Below are 17,543 nucleotides of genomic sequence, written 5' to 3'. Positions count from 1 at the left end.
TAAAATTCAGTCCAACATCCTTAGACTAAACAATCAACAAAACAATAATACACACATAAATGGAAACAAACATTTCTCATCTGAGGCCTGTTCTCAACTGAAAAATACTCAATGTAAACTGCATAACTTAAGTGGCAACGTTACAGTTAACATTATACATGCACCTCACTGTTCATGTGGATACAAAGTAATGTCAAACCTGGTTTACTCCATTGAAGGGTTTTAGGTAAACTGTGTAACCCAGGGGGCTACAAAGATAAATAGTATTACATTTAAAGAGCAATACTTTCACATTATAATTTTCCCACACTTTCTGTATACCTGTATTTTGTTGTTTTTCAATAAAGAATGACAAATTATTTAAGTTTATGGTTTTTTAGCTCACAAATATCTATCTGTAAAAAAACTCTTCAAATATCTACAAAGCTAATATTTACATAACAAGTATGATTGGGTTGTGCAATACGGCAGCCTCTAAGGTTTATTTTAGGAAGATTTTTAAACCAAGTAAAGTTAGTAAAGAACACATTTCTATTGGCTGCTAAGAAACTGTTGGACTTAAAAGAGGCCTGTTGTAGAAGCAACTTGGCATGAATGATGCTTCCCTCCTTTTTGTCCTAACCAAAGAAATTCCAGTAATTGAGCAAAAACATTTATTTTTTTACATCACATTTTATAAAATAACAGGACACAAAGTGTCGGTACAGGAAGATGTGATGTGAGGATGCACAACAACGGCACCATTTAAGCTAGAAATAAGTGTAGCCATAACACTGTTAACAAACCTCCTGGCCTTCTCAATTTTAGCAAGTTTTACACCTGTCCTCCAGCTACACCTATGGGTGATGGATGACATGATGATCATCATATGAGGGTGTAGAAGGTGAAGCCGGTGCAGGTCCTCCTTCATAATGTTGACCAGCTTCACACTGCTGACCACCCCCATGTCATTGCCGCCACAGTGAATGAGAAGGACATCAGGAGCTGCTCTTCCCTGCAGGGAGTGGAAAAAGAAGGGGAGAAGGTATTTCCACCTCGGTCTGCCCCAATCGAACCAGGAGACACGGACGTCAGGGAGGCCAAGGTTGTCTCCGAGGGTCTCTGCAGCTCTCTGGGCACCACGCCTCACGTAGCTGTCTCCAATGATCCAAATGGCTATGGAGAAAAAAATAACAGGTTTGGCCTAGCTGCTTAAACTGCAAAAACCATACATGAAGTGGTCAAGACAGGTTCATGGTACTTACACTTGCTGCTTTATGTAGCCGACGTTGAAGACACGCAAGCTGCCATGGTGACCTTTTAACAGATCTCAGAAAAAAATGTAATAAAAGAATGAAACTTAAAAATTCCCAGACCTCATTTCATGATTGCTAATCAGCTATGGCTGATTTATTGTTTGGATCACAGTGAGTTACACTAAGTCTAATATATTTTTATTTCTATTTCTATTATACATACATACTTTTTAATTATTATTTTCACATGGCTGTTATCGGGCTCTCTTGTTCTGGTTCTGATGATAATTCAGTTTCTTCCAGTAAGTTATCTTATGCTTACTTCATCTGTATAATGTCTCTTTACTTTTGGTGAATTGTGCTGAGTCCAGAATAAAGGCTAGTTGGCTGTACAAGATACAAACAAGTATTAAGTTTTAGAAATATATGAAATGTACGGAGCCCCTCTGATGACATGGTCCAAAAAATAAATAAATTGTGGCCATGAAATACTATTTTGAGGGCACGTTATAGCTATTTCGTGGCCACAAAATACTTATTTGTGGCCACGAAATAGCTGCCCAGCCCAGATGTGCTCACTTGTGCACCCGTGAGCCGTGGTTCCGCTGGAACACGTCTGCAGCTGTCATAGATCGACCTTTTTCCCCATCACTTTCATTTTTTAAATAGTAATTCATAAACATTCAATACCATTACAATTTCCTTTGATTTCATTTTAAATAAATATTTAGAGTCCCCAGGTAGCACATAAAAATGCAATTTAACGGTTTTCTTAAAGTAGGAACATTTAACCTGTGCGGCCAGAGCGCTCTCCTTCCTTCTGCGCTGCGTAAACCTGAACTGGTAACCTACTTGTGTGTAATGTCTGTAGGGAAAAGCTATATAGCCATGAGGTTCACTTTTACCTCAGACCGACTTATTGCTGTTTTATGGTGTGGCTGAATCTGCGATCCGCTGCCATGCGGACTGGAATAACAAATGCTGCAGTAACAGGAGTTGTGGTCAGGTTCGGAGTCACTGGCTGGAGCGGACCCGACTTTAATACGTCATCCCAAAATAGAAGCTAATATCTTAATGTGGCGAGGCAAAGGTGGTAGGGGGTTTACTGGTACTAAACAGAATGTTAAGTAAAAAGATTAAAACAACGCCACCTTGGGAATTTCACCCAAGGAAAATAAAATTGGTACCTTTTAGGCACACATAGGTTCAATGCTCTCACAAAGGCAGCAGAAACAAGGTGTACGCACGGTCCACAATTTTATTTCATGTTTTGTTAAAAGGACAGCAATTTAAACTACTAATTTAAAAATAGAAAGGAAGAATTAAAACAAGGGAAAGAAAATAATTAGTATTACCAGGCTGGAGCTTACCAAGGTAAGGTGGACCCACTGGAGGTTCTAGCAACAGCACAAACTAAATACTAAAAATCACCCGAAGCACCAGTGAACAGTCACACAGATGTGAAGGAGGGCCCACACCAACTCGCACACAGAAGAACCACTGCCACCACCCTTGGCTCCAGCCTGGACAAAACAAATCAAAGTTAAAAACCACAATAAAATAAACTCTGTTAAAAAGTACAATAGTGCTCCAGAATCCTCTTGCGTCAGAGGGGAGAAAGGATCTCCCTTTCCACTCCAACCAACACGCTGGGTGGGAGAACGTCTGGCGGCGGAGCACCAGCACTGGTTAAAATCCTCGGTTATGGTCCGAGTGAGCGGCGGCCCAAACAGATCCCAATAGGTTGGTCCGCTCTATCGAACCGCTCCTCGGTTGAGGGGGGAGTCACAGCAGTGACTCAAAAACACTTTGTCATAGCACCACAACACCTCGGGCCCTAAAAAGAAAAATGGTAATAAACCTTATTAACCCAAGAAAAGATTATTCATACTGGGCGTGCCGCACATACATACCACGCCGACAACAATAGATCACCTAGAAGGCAAGCACGCTTCTTTTCCAACAGCACGCGGTAACGTTACAGCTTTCATCAGGCTTCCAAATGTCGCCTCTGTCTGTATATAGCCTATATCAGTTATCACCAATCTGCTTTTTAACAGCTGATCAGAATACTCACCGCGATCCACACGCATCCAGTTTACGCTGCCACTGTTCCAAAATACAGCTTCTGTTTGGGTAGTGCAGCTACTTCCGTAAACAAGGAAGGAAGCACTGCCTGAGTCTGCTTTTTATACCCACAGCTCCCCTACTGGTGACTGGCGGGGTCAGCAGATTACCTCATCCTGCTATTCCGTGACCACAAATAAGTATTTCGTGGGCACGAATACGTATTTCGTGCCCACGTTATAGCTATTTCGTGGCCTCAAAATAGTATTTCGTGGCCACAATTTATTTATTTTTTGGACCATGTCATCAGAGGGGCTCTGTAGAAATGTATTTAGCCTGCTAATTTATCTCAAATACTAATAACTACCGTATTTTCTGGACTATAAGTTGCACTTTTTTTTCATAGTCTGGCTGGTCCTGCGATTTATACTCCGTAACGACTTATATACCAAATTATGTAGGCTATACCGCGCTGCTGCAGGCTGGCTCTGGACCAGGAATGAGATCCCCTGCCCCGCTGGGAATAAAAAACACACAGCCATCACCTGCTGGAGCCTGTTGCACACTGGATCTGGCCCAGGTTTCAGCTCCTCTGCCTACTGCAGCTCATCACCTACTGCAGCCTATGGTGCACTGCTGCGGGCCGGCTCCGACCCGCGACTGAGCTCCCCTGTCCTGCTGGGAGGGTTTCAAACACCGCCATCCTCTACTGGAGACCGTGGTGCGCTGCTGTGCCGTGTTGTTTATTCTGTTATTGTTACCGGTACTTGTCATGCAAAATGAAACGCTTGGTCTCAGATTTTGTAAGAAAAATAATAAAATGTCCCCCCAAAATGCGACTTATTTTCCAGTGCGACTAATATATGTTTTTCTTTTCTTCATTATACTTTTTATGGCTGGTGCGACTTATACTCCGGAGTGACTTATAGTCCGGAAAATACGGTACGCTAAAAATATTGAAAACTTGCTCAAAGGAAAATATATTTTCATTAAGGAAATAACTTATAAACTTACCGATTTAATACTTTTTTATTCACAGAAAGATAGTTTTCATGAAAAAGCGCCGCAAACCTCCACACAAACTCCGTGTGAGCTTCAAGTCACTGGTGTTCCACAGAGTTAGCTCCGGTTGTAGCTAGGCAGCTACCTCTATTAGCTTATGTCCCACCTCCGCGTTAGTTTTGGATTATCTTCAGGTTAGCTTGTAGCTAGTTCGACCGGGTGGCGTCCTTTGATCCCAGCCTTACAGCCCCACCCTCAGCTCCACCTCGCTTCCCTTTTGTGGAATTGTCTGGGCTTGACGGAACCTGTGACACGGTCAAAATGGAGGTGGTAGCCACCTCCAATTTTTCTTCCAAAATGTGTTATCGGGGCTATGGAAACCCATTGTCCATATATGTATATGTTGATGCTTCTCACCGACACAGCCCCTCCCCACAGGGAGTCAGACAGGCTGGCTAAGTGAAGCAGGAGTCGGAGGTGGGGCACAGACACAGATGTAAGAAATGAGACAACGGCAGCAGCTCAGCGAGTTCTTCTCATGGGCAAAAAACGAAACAAAGGAAATGTGAGTTGGTACTAATTTTATTCCAAGAGGATAATTGTATTTTTGGTCAAACGTTAGACTGGCTGACTAATGTAAACATCTTGCTAAGCAGCGTTAAACATTAAACAACATCAGTAGTCAACAAAAAATGGCAAATTTGACATTAACAGACAAAAACCATTTGACATGAAATAAAAAAAGTAGAATATCCACTTAAAAATGGAGTTTGTAAGTGTGATTGTTGCTTAATTGTGACATTCTTATCACATTTTATTTTTAAACCTTATTCATGTCACTTTTTTCATATAAGAGATCAGAGGAAGTTCAGCAGGAAAATGATGAAGAAGGAAAGTCAGAGAGCCAGACCTCGTCTCACATTACCGGTCGGCAAGATGGTGCCTGTGCTTGGCTTAGCCGCGGTCACAGGCCACTTTTTCAAACTTTTCTCCACTAACCTCCTCTTTTCCACCTTGCTCCTGTCTGCGATCTTCTTCAGTAGTGTCCCTGCTACCATCTCCTATGATCGCCAGACTCTTTTGTCCTTCCGTTCGTTCACGATCGCCCAAGATGCACCGAGGATTTACCATCCTGTTTGTTTACCTGAGCGGCGCACCGGCCCAGAAGCAATCGACGATCCAGAGCTGCGCACCTCTAGTGATGTTTGTCCGGTCCCGGGAAAACGTCGGAGGAAAAGAGGTAAACGAGCAGGAATCCAGGTGAGAATAAGACTTCTTTTAAAGCGTGGTTTATCTGGTAAACATCGGCGCGATCTTCTAGCTTCTTGTCCTTTGTTTGGTGACCTGAGCGCCACTTCCGCATTTCCGCCAGGCCGCTTTGCGACGCGGTTCATCCGTCCAAGTTTTTTAAGGTCGGTTTATCCTCATTCCTCAGTGGTTTCTCCTCCTGTTCCCTCCATAAGTGGTTTTTATAAACACCGTGGATGTAACCCTACTAATTTACATCCACTAACTCCAGCTGTTTCTGTAGTTTCTGATTCCTCCACCTCACTCAGTATGGCTCTATTAAATTCCCGCTCTGTTAACAATAAGCCCAACCAGCCATTCCTCCCCATCCCCGCATATTTCTCTCCTCCTGCTCCCTCACATCATCACACAAACATACACATAGGACCTTGGAGGGTAGGCAAGTCAGGGAGTGCGGGTATGGACCCCATTTCCGCATTCCTGAGGAAACCTGCCCCCCAATTTTATTTGCACCTTATACACTTCCACTGACGACATTCCACACAAACAGACACTTAGGGCCTTGGGAGTGAGCACATTCAACGGCATTTGGCAGGGGGATATTTCAGCCTCCTCCCGAGTGCCGGTGCCCACTTCCAATTTTAAACCGCACTTAGACACTGATGGCTGAGGGTGTAAGTGGGGTGGTGCAGTGGCATCAGCTGGCATATGCTGGACGATGCCCGCACTGCCCACTCACCACAGCCATGGAATACACCTCATGATCACACAACACTATATTGGAGCAGGCGGAGGGAGACTAGGGGTCTTAGCCACCTCTGTTGTTGCTAGGCTTCCTGGGGCTGGAGGCTAGGAGGAAGATCTGGCCGTCTGGTTGGGGTCTGGGGTGGTGGGTTGCTGTGCTCAGCGTTGGGCGGGGGAGCCTGCTCATCAGCACCCCAGCAGAAAGGGTCAAACTCTGGTTACCGGTGATGGTTGTACCCAATGTGCAGCAGTACCGGGACCAGAGTGAATAGGGTGTGTATGGGGAGCATGAGTGGGTGTCCGGCGTGCATTTTTGTAAGTCTTGGGTTGTATGTGCATGTGTGAGCATGAGGGAGGGAGCTTGTGACTGTGTTTGTGTATGACTGTATATGTCAGGTGGGGCCTTTGGGTCCTCCCCTCTCCTGGAACTTCTCTTGATGATATAGATCTCTGTCCCCCCTCCCCCTGCCACACCTGGTGTGGGGGCTTGTGCCTTGGTCTGCCTGAGTGTTCGTGGCAACCGGGTCTGGGGGTTTAAGATTTTGGCATATGCCTGTTAGATCCCGGTGGCTGCCTGGTGGGGTCTGGATCCCTGGGCTCTGCTGGGTCCCCGGCGGGGGTGGTCGCCCCTGGGTCCCGGGTCGCTGGGTCCCGGGCTCGGCCGGCTAGGGGGTGGGAGGCTGCGGGCGGGCCTGTGGGCTTGCCGCTGATATCTCCAGGGACTCTGCCGGCTGCTGGTTGTGGCCCCCCGGGGCGATCCTCTGTGCCTCTCGAGGGGGGCGGGGGCCTTCCTGGTTGCAGTCTCCTTGGGGTTCCTGCGTTCTGGGGCAGCGCCTGGATCTCTGGGACTTGGAGCTCCCCCCGTCTCCTGCGCATCTTTGGGGGGCGGATCTGTGGTCCCTCACACTCTGTTGGGCGCTCCTATAGAAAAATCTTAAATAAACAAGTGCGTGTACACACACAGGTGCTCACATGGTACTCTCAAAAGTATGGGCTTGGGCACGTTCAACACATGTCTTAAGACTATGGGGGGCACTTAATGCATTGTGATTTATTATCGTGATTCTTCAGTTAAGCAATGTTGATTATATATATATAATTCTTATTTTCATCAAGTTGACGCAGTGTTAGGTAGATCTTGTTGTATTGTTGTTGTGTCCCTTTTTTTGTGTCCCTTTGTTTTTTTTTTGTCTCTTTTTCTGCAGGTCTAGAAGCAGACTCTTGTTCATTTTTGTTTATTTTTGTGGAACCCCCCCCCTCTCTCCCCACCTTTTCTTTTCCTTTCTCTTTCACCTCTGTCTCCGTGTCTGGTCGGAATTACCAAGCATTCAACAACAATAACAATAAAGTTTTAAGTATCAGGCGTGACATTAAAAGCAAACGCTTTGATGCTCCACCTGAGAATAAATCTGTAAGGCTTGTCACCAGCATTCAGACATCAATTCTGCTTGCTTCACAGCCAGACAGGACACGATACAAAAAATAAAATAAAAATAAAATAAACAATAAGACTTTCCTTCTCAATGATCTAATTCTGTCTAAAAACCTGGATTTTCTGTTTCTGACTGAAGTTTGGCAGCAAACATCTGGTTATTCTGGTCTGATTGAACTTTGCCCGAGTGGTTTTTCTTTTCTTAGCCAGCCTCGGGGTTCTGGTCGTGGTGGAGGCCTAGCTGTTGTTTACAGAGACCATCTTCCATGTAGCTCTACAACCTCTGGTCACTTTGCTTCCTTTGAACTGCAGCTGATTAAAGTCGGACGTAAGTACCCGTTCTACTGTGCTGTGGTTTATCATCCACCTGGTCCAAACAGCTCTTTCCTTCAGGAGTTTAGTGACTTTCTATCCTCCACTGTGAAGCTGTCCAGACTGGTGATTGTTGGTGACTTTAACATCCACGTTGATGATCCCTCCGATCTCTTTGCCATGAATTTCTCCAGCCTTATGGACACCTTCGGCTTTACCCAGCATGTTTCTGGCCTCACACACACCAGGGGGCACACTCTAGACCTTGTTTTTATCCTGAGTCTAAATGCTGACAGTGTTTGTCCTGAGGATGTTTATATTTCAGATCACCATTACATTTTCTTTAACTTGTCAGTTTCTGCGTCCCCACCTCCTGCTCGCCGTATGGTTAGTTCTCGTTTTCTTAATGAGAGCACAGCTAGCAATTTTTCTGCTGCTTTTGATCCACCCTGTTCTTCTGATAACGACCCAGATTCCTTAACTTCTCAGTTTAACGAGCACTGCCTCTCCATTAGGGCTGGGCGATATGACGATTTTAGACCGTTTTACGATCTACACATCTGACGGTCTGTCATTATTGAGAGACCTTTTTATCACGATTCACAGCTCTGCTGTTGAATTTCTGCCTCTGAATGAAAAGGGAACTTACCTCAGGCGAATGACACACCTTTGTTTGACCCTTAACCAATCAGAGTGAATCATAGTAATATATTAGTGCCCCGCTTGTTTTCACCTGTGTGTGAACAAACATGGCTTCGCCGCGGCTGAGCGACAACAAGGTTTTTGTTCCGAAGAGGAACGCAGGGTTTCCTTAGCGCGCGGCGCTAACAACTTAGCGACGTGACATGTCTCGGAGAAAGCGTAAAAACACGTTGGGCGCTTCTTCTGAAGCAGGAAAATAACACCGCTTCTTAAGCAGAGCACGACGCCGCCTCGGCTCGTCCACCCTCTGCCGAGCCGGTGTCGGTACCGGTGTCGGTACAGTATCTGCTCGGGTGCAAGATCGGCTCGGGGTCCTTCGACTGCCGATGACGTCAAAGTACGGCAAACCCACTCGGACAAAATACACTACACATGTATACTGTTGGAAAGAATTTAGCAGTTTCGTTATTAAAATAATGTTTCTTAAGATGTAAGTTTGTGTTTATAATAGTATTTGTAAAATAAAACACTATATTTGATTCATGTTGAACTCCTCTTTGAGCACATCCCTTGAAGGATCATAGGTATTAGCAACACCTGTGAAATTGTATTTGCAGGAAAGAAGTGTGTCCCGTTTATTGAAGTATTTTGTGTTAAGAGTTTTTGACGTCTTGTCCATGCGTAGTTCAGTTACGCTCATAGCTGCTAGCCAAAGCTCTGGAGTTAAAAGTTTTCTGGCTTTACTAAAATACCTGTCTGTACTTATTTGATTGATGGTAGTTTTACTTTCTATTAGACTCCAAATGTAATCATTTAGCACGTTTCTAATTCATAATTTGTAATAATGTAATCAGCGATATTAGCATTAGCATTCCTATGGGTTTTTCCATGTATATTAGCATTGAGCTAACCACTCGCTGCCAAATTGCAGCCTTTGCCATTAGAAAATCTCTTTTTGTCACATCGCAATTTAATTGCACATGCAGTTAATCATTCAGCCCTAATATACTTGCAGCTCTATGCTAAAAGTGTATTTTCAAAGAGGTAATGATGGATTTCTTTGTAAAAGTTGTCCATCTTTCCAATAGAAAAAATTTGCCTGGACCAACGTCACGTGATAACAACGTTACGTGATTACGTAATTCCGTAAGGTTCATGCTCAGCCAATCAACTACTTAGACGTCATCGGCAGTCGACGGACCCGAGCCAATTTTGCACCCGAGCAGATCTTGTACCGACACCGGTGTCGGTACAAGATCTGCTCGGGTGCAAGATCGGCTCGGGGTCCTTCGACTGCCGATGACGTCAAAGTACGGCAAACCGACTCGGACAAAATACACTACACATCTATACTGTTGGAAAGAATTTAGCAGTTTCGTTATTAAAATAATGTTTCTTAAGACGTAAGTTTGTGTTTATAATGGTATTTGTAAAATAAAACACTATTTTATTCATAATGTTGAACTCCTCTTTGAGCACATCCCTTGAAGAATCATAGGTATTAGCAACACCTGTGAAATTGTATTTGCAGGAAAGAAGTGTGTCCCGTTTATTTTAAGTATTTTGTGTTTAGAGTTTTTGACGTCTTGTCCATGAGTAGTTCAGTTACGCTCATAGCTGCTAGCCAAAACTCTGGAGTTAAACGTTTTCTGGCTTTACTAAAAAACCTGTCTGTACTTATTTGATTGATGGTATTTTTACTTTCTATAAGACTCCAAATGTAATCATTTGGCACGTTTCTAATTCATAATTTGCAATAATGTAATCGGCGATATTAGCATTAGCATTCCTATGGGTTTTTCCGTGTATATTAGCATTGCGCTAACCACTCGCTGCCAAATTGCAGCCTTTGAGATTAGAAAATCTCCTGGCTTTACTAAAATATCTGTCTGTACTTATTTGATTGATGGTATTTTTTACTTTCTATTAGACTCCAAATGTAATCATTTGGCACGTTTCTAATTCATAATTTGTAATAATGTAATCGGCGATATTAGCATTAGCATTCCTATGGGTTTTTCCATGTATATTAGCATTGCGCTAACCACTCGCTGCCAAATTGCAGCCTTTGAGATTAGAAAATCTCCTTTTGTCACATCGCAATTTAATTGCACATGCAGTTAATCGTTCAGCCCTAATATACATGCAGCTCTATGCTAAAAGTGTATTTTCAAAGAGGTAATGATGGATTTCTTTGTAAAAGTTGTCCATCTTTCCAATAGAAAGATTTGCCTGGACCAACGTAACGTGATAACAACGTAACGTGATTATGTAATTCCTTGAGGTTCATGTTCAGCCAATCAACTACTTAGACGTCATCGGCAGTCGACGGACCCCGAGCCGATCTTGCACCCGAGCAGATCCTGTACCGACAAGGGGGTGACGGCAAGATGGCGAACTAAGCGGCTGTCCTTAACTTAGCTCTGGTGCAAGGTACCTTTTATCCCTCCTTTTTTGGTGCTTTGTTCCCTCAAAAACCTTACGCGGACTTCACAAAGATGCCGAAAGAACAGAAGAAGGACAAAAAGGAAAGCAAGTCTTCCCAGAATGATAATATAAAAGACTTGGCTTCAGCTGCGGATGACCACGACTACTGCCTTTCAGACATGGAGCTTGAAAGTGGCGGCGGGGAAAAAAGAAATCTGGAGGAAATGAATGATTTGCTTCTCTCGACTCCGTCTAAAGGTGACCATCCGAGAAAGATTGCTAGACCCAGTCCCACAGCGAGCGACATCCTGGTAGCTATTCAAGCTCTCCACGTGCGATTTGATAAACAAGATGACAAAATGGCGGACATTAACAACAAGTTATCTGAGAATGCCTCGTTGATTGCCAGTCTTGCTGAGTCCATTGAGTTCAATGCAGCGGAAGTCCGTGATTGTAAACATAAAATTGCGGGCTTGGAGAAGGAAGCCTCAACCTTACGGAGAGAAGTTGATGACCTCAAAGAAAAGGCAAGAGAACGAGACCGGTACTCACGAAGATGGAATCTAAGGATTAAAGGAATGAAAGAACGCATGGATGAAGATATCAGAAAAGAGGTGATTAAAATTCTCGCCAAGATTGCCCCAGAATGGTCGGATAATTTGGAGTACATCGTCGACACTGTGCACTGGATTGGAAGGAAAGAAGAGGGCAGAAATCGCCAAGTCATAATTCAATTCACACAGCGCCTATATAGAGATGGAATATGGAAGAAGTCCAAAAAGGCTCAGATTTGTGAGAGTGAAAAAATCCGTTTTGCCGAGGATTTGACGAAGGAGGATCGTATGGAGAGGGAGAAGGTTTGGCCGAAAATTCTACAAGCCAGAAATGCGGGAGAGAAGGCGTACTACAGGGGAGCTGTTGGTTATATCAACGGCCGTCGCGTTCTGGCAGATGACTGAAAGATGTTCACCTTTACTTGTTCTCCGAACTCTACTTAAGAGGGACGTTTGACAGTTATGAATGGGATGGGAGGTGCCGACACCACTGTTCTTTCACCTTTCACTAAACAGGAAAGTAAACTACATTTTTCTTTTATCTTCAAGTTTGATATTCTCAATATTTTGAACTCTATTTTTGTTTATTTTAATGCTACGCACGTGTTTATCCTTTGTGTCATTGAATGTTAGAAGTCTCAGGGATAATGTTAAAAGAAAAGCAATGTTTATGTTTATCAAAGGGCTAAAAGCAAATTGTGTCTTACTGCAAGAAACTCATTCAAGTGACGCTGACGCCACCTTCTGGTCAAATCAGTGGGGTGAAAAAATCCTCTTCAGCCATGGATCAAACCACTCTGCTGGAGTTGCTCTCTGTTTCTACCGATGTCCAGGGAAGGTCGTGACTTTTCAGGCTGATATTTCAGGACACTGGCTGGCAGTTGTATTGAGTATTGATGGTTCATTTGTGATCCTAGTAAATGTTTATGGGTACTCCTCTGTAACTCTAAATAAGCTCATGCTGGAAAAAATAACAGATGTCCTCTCTGAGTATAAACTTTTATACCACACAGACCATGTGTTACTAGGCGGTGATTTTAATCTTGTTCCAAATGAATGGCAGGATAGACACCCTCCTAGATACAGTATTAATCAGTGGAATCCAACTCTAACAAAATTCATTGCTTCAAACAATTTAAGTGACATATGGAGAGAGAGAAACCCTGGAGTTACTCAGTTCTCTTGGATTAAACCAAACGGTAATAATATGTCCAGATTAGATCTGTGGTTGGGCTCGTCTGTACTATATAGATATGTTTCACATGTTTCCATCTCAGCAGCCCCGTTGACAGATCATAGTATTACTACTCTTAAACTTAACCCTGAAAATAAAACACAGTTTAAAAAGGATTACTGGAAATTTAATGCAGATCTGTTAATTGATGATGGGTATGTTAAAATGGTTAAAGAACTCCTGCATAAAATCTACAATGATGGAACAATTGGTACTTACACACACAGATGGGAATTTTTTTAATTTAAAGTTAGAGAATTTTCAATTACGTTTAGTAAAATGAAAAGTAGACAACAAAAGGAGTTTGAAAGTCAACTACTTTACAATTTAAATAATTATTGTAATAGACAGTTTATGTCAGAGGCTGATAAGAAATCCTTTTTGTCTTTACAAGCTCAATTAGATGATTTATACAAGAAAAAGGCTCATGGAGCATACATTAGAGCTCGTGCAAAATGGATAGAAGAAGGTGAAAAAAGTACTTCATATTTCTACAATCTGGAGAAACGGAGGCAAGAGAAGAAATGTATTAATACATTACTTATAAATGGGGAAGAATGCACAAATCACAAGACTATAGCAGAAGAAATACATAAGTTTTATTCAAATTTATACTCATCTAAATTCTTAATTACTGATTCAATTACATTTTTTGATCAGATTGAACCTTATATTCCAAAAATCGATTCTGTATTCAGAGAAATTTGTGATTCTGACATATCACTAGATGATTTAGATCAAGCCTTAAACAAACTGAAAATGGACAAAGCTCCTGGTCAGGATGGCTTGACTTAGCCTAGTGAACTAGACCAAATTCTTGCTTTGCAAAGAATGGTCTAGGCATGCTCCATTGGAAGCTCCGCAGCTCCTACCAGGACTCTGGCTGGCCAATCACAGCTCTCTAGAGGGGTTTCAAACACATAAAGAGCTGTGATTGGTCCATAATGATGGGCCAATCATAGTGCTCTATCTGCTTAGTGAACAAATCACAGAGCTTTATCTACTTTGTGGGCCAATCAGGGCACTCTATATGCCTGGTGGGTGGGATGATGCAACAGAGTGAAACAAGAGTATGTCACATTCATTGGCCAGTGGAATGCGGAGCTCATTTGAAAGACAACGGTAGAACCCGCCCCACAACCGAGAGCCGTCAGTGGAGCGTTGCCAGACTAAATAATACATTTATTTAGTCTGGCTTGCCAGGCTAGGCTTGACTGCCATCTTTTATAAATTCTTCTGGAAAGAAATGAAAGAATTTTTCTTCAAAACTATTAGAGAAATCATTAGTAATGAAACATTAGCAACGACAATGAAACAGGGTCTTATTTCCCTTATCCCCAAACCTGGTAAAGATAAAAGATTAATCGATAATCTACGACCAATTACTCTATTGAATACAGATTATAAAATTCTGGCTCATGTTATTGCAAACAGATTAAAGGACGGCTTAGATCAGATTATTAGTGAAACACAATCTGGGTTCCTTAAGAATCGTTCTATCCATAATAATATTAGACTAGTTTTAGATCTACTGGATTATAATCACTTAATTGAAGATGATGGAGTGATTCTTTTTTTTAGACTTTTATAAAGCATTTGATACGGTCGAACATCCTTTTATTTTGAAAGCTTTACAGTATTTTGGTTTTGGTAAAAAATTCATAGATTTAATTTCTTTGTTATACTCCGATATCAATAGTTCTATTTCTCTAACTTTTGGAACGTCTAAACGATTTAACGTCAGTCGAGGAATCCGCCAGGGGTGTCCAGCTTCTCCGTTACTTTTCATTATTGTAACAGAACTTTTAGCTATTTTCATGAAACACAATCCAAATATTCAACCACTGAACTTGATGGGAGCCCCATTAATCATAAGTCAATTAGCAGATGATACGACACTATTTTTAAAGAACATGACACAGGTTCCTCTTGCACTAAATGAAATTTCACTATTTTCAAAGGCCTCTGGTTTGTACCTGAATATCAGAAAATGTGAATTATTAAATATTCATGACTGTGAACCCAGTATCTCTCTTAACATAGCTATTAAAACTGAAATTAAATATTTGGGCATTATAATATCAAAGAATACAAACAATAGAGAAAATCTAAATTTTGAGCATATTACCCAGAAATCTGAAAAGATCCTATTCAGCTGGTTACAAAGAGACCTCTCCATCTTTGGACGCGTCTTACTTACCAAAACAGAAGGTATTTCTCGACTGATTTATCCATCACAGTGCTTATATGTTTCCAATAGACTAATCTCTAATATAAATCAAATTAACTTTAATTACATTTGGAGAAACAAACAACATTATATTAGGAAGAATGATGTAGTGAAATCTTTTGAAGAAGGAGGTTTGAATGCGATTGATTTTGAAGCAATGGATGGTTCCATCAAACTCAAATGGTTGCAGTCTTTCATAAATAACTCAAACAGTATTTGGTTTTATTTCCCTAAAATAATTTTCGAGAAGATTTGTGGCATTGAATTTCTCTTAAAATGTGATTTTGAAATTTCCAAAATACCTATTAAATTATCTAATTTTCATAAACAGGTTCTTCAGTACTGGAAAATGATTTACAAGCATAATTTTTCTCCACATACAAATTCATTTTGGAACAACAGATGTATATTGATAAACCGAAAATCCATTTTTTATAAGGATTGGATGGATCATGGAATTTGGACAGTTTTACACTTGTTAGACAATGATGGCAATGTATTATCGTACAATAAATTCATAGATAATTATGGCGTATCATGTACTCAAAGTAAATTCATTAAAGTTGTGAAAGCCATTCCCCCTGCAATGATTCAGATGGCTAAAGCCAGTTTAACCTATTCTTCCTCTATAATTCGTGAACCATCCTTAGTTATTGATGATTGTCAATTTAATGGAAAGTCATGCAATAATAAATTCTTAAGGACGATTCTAACCAAACAACTTTTTCCTTCTCAATTAAAAAGAAAATATTTGTTTAAAGATTATAATTTTAGGTTCTTGACTAAATCTCTCTCTTTTCCAATTCCACCAAAAGCAAAAGAAAATCACTTTAAAATTTTAAATGCCATTTACCCGTCCAAGGACTATCTTCATAAGAAATTCAATATAGATACGAACACATGCACTTTTTGCAAAACTGATATTGAGACTACAGAGCACCTTTTTTATTCATGTGACAGTTCCAGATCTTTTTGGAATGATTTTCAGTACTGGTTAACCTCTAAAAGTATTGATTGCCCTTCTCTAACCTTTCAAGTAATAAGATTTGGCCTACAAACAGAAAATAAGAAATTAGAATTTGGGATTAACAACTTATGTATAGTTGCAAAATTTTTTATTCATAAATGTCGCTTCTTAAAAATTACTCCGAATTTTGCTGGTTTTAAAAATGAAGTCCTTCTATTGAAGGCTTCATTAGATAAGTGTAAATTAAAGAAGGCTAAGATCTTACTTGATTTTTTGATGTTGCTTTTCAACTGATGTAGCTAGAATGTGTGCGTACTTATGTTTTTGTTTAGTTTTCTTTGTTTTCTTTACTTCATATGGAAGGTCATTTAATGCACGGGTATGCTGTTTTGTTATCTCTGACCTATAATGTTCCTTTTTTTTTTTTTTGCTGTTGTTCTTTGTTTGGATGGCTGCTTTGTTCTTAACCAACTGTACTTATTCATACCTTGTTGAGTTGTAAGATATGCGCTGTATTTGTGAATCTGTACAATAAAAAAATTAAAAAAAAAAAAAAAAAAAAAGATCCTGTACCGACATCGACTGCCGATGACGTCTAAGTAGTTGATTGGCTGAACATGAACCTCAAGGAATTACATAATCACGTTACGTTGTTATCACGTTACGTTGGTCCAGGCAAATCTTTCTATTGGAAAGATGGACAACTTTTACAAAGAAATCCATCATTACCTCTTTGAAAATACACTTGTAGCATAGAGCTGCATGTATATTAGGGCTGAACGATTAACTGCATGTGCAATTAAATTGCGATGTGACAAAAGGAGATTTTCTAATCTCAAAGGCTTCAATTTGGCAGCGAGTGGTTAGCGCAATGCTAATATACATGGAAAAACCCATAGGAATGCTAATGCTAATATCGCCGATTACATTATTACAAATTATGAATTAGAAACGTGCCAAATGATTACATTTGGAGTCTTATAGAAAGTAAAAATACCATCAATCAAATAAGTACAGACAGGTATTTTAGTAAAGCCAGGAGATTTTCTAATCTCAAAGGCTGCAATTTGGCAGCGAGTGGTTAGCGCAATGCTAATATACATGGAAAAACCCATAGGAATGCTAATGCTAATATCGCCGATTACATTATTGCAAATAATGAATTACAAACGTGCCAAATGATTACATTTGGAGTCTAATAGAAAGTAAAAAATACCATCAATCAAATAAGTACAGACAGGTTTTTTAGTAAAGCCAGAAAACGTTTAACTCCAGAGTTTTGGCTAGCAGCTACAGTCTATGACAAGACGTCAAAAACTCTAAACAAAATACTTAAATAAACGGGACACACTTCTTTCCTGCAAATACAATTTCACAGGTGTTGCTAATACCTATGATTCTTCAAGGGATGTGCTCAAAGAGGAGTTCAACATTATGAATAAGATATAG

At 40.9% G+C, this 17,543-nt stretch overlaps 1 long non-coding RNA gene across 2 annotated transcripts; it reads right to left on the bottom strand.

The window, feature by feature from the left end:
- Positions 1–639: 639 nt before the first annotated feature.
- LOC129155661 (uncharacterized) lies at positions 640–4,230 on the bottom strand. 2 transcript variants are annotated; one of them, XR_011518562.1, is made up of 5 exons: positions 3,313–4,208; positions 3,149–3,250; positions 2,606–3,072; positions 1,245–1,308; positions 640–1,155 (listed from the first exon to the last, which is right to left on the bottom strand). It is a non-coding gene; the product is annotated as an uncharacterized lncRNA (long non-coding RNA). The 2 variants fall into 2 exon arrangements; XR_011518556.1 differs by having other exon boundaries at positions 1,245–3,072; positions 3,313–4,230.
- Between the last annotated feature and the right edge of the window lie 13,313 nt (positions 4,231–17,543).

This window comes from Nothobranchius furzeri, chromosome 2 (assembly GCF_043380555.1).
Source record: "Nothobranchius furzeri strain GRZ-AD chromosome 2, NfurGRZ-RIMD1, whole genome shotgun sequence".
Classification (NCBI taxonomy): domain Eukaryota; kingdom Metazoa; phylum Chordata; class Actinopteri; order Cyprinodontiformes; family Nothobranchiidae; genus Nothobranchius; species Nothobranchius furzeri.
Note: the sequence above shows the minus strand (reverse complement) of the source record. Positions and strands in the feature narration are given on the sequence as shown.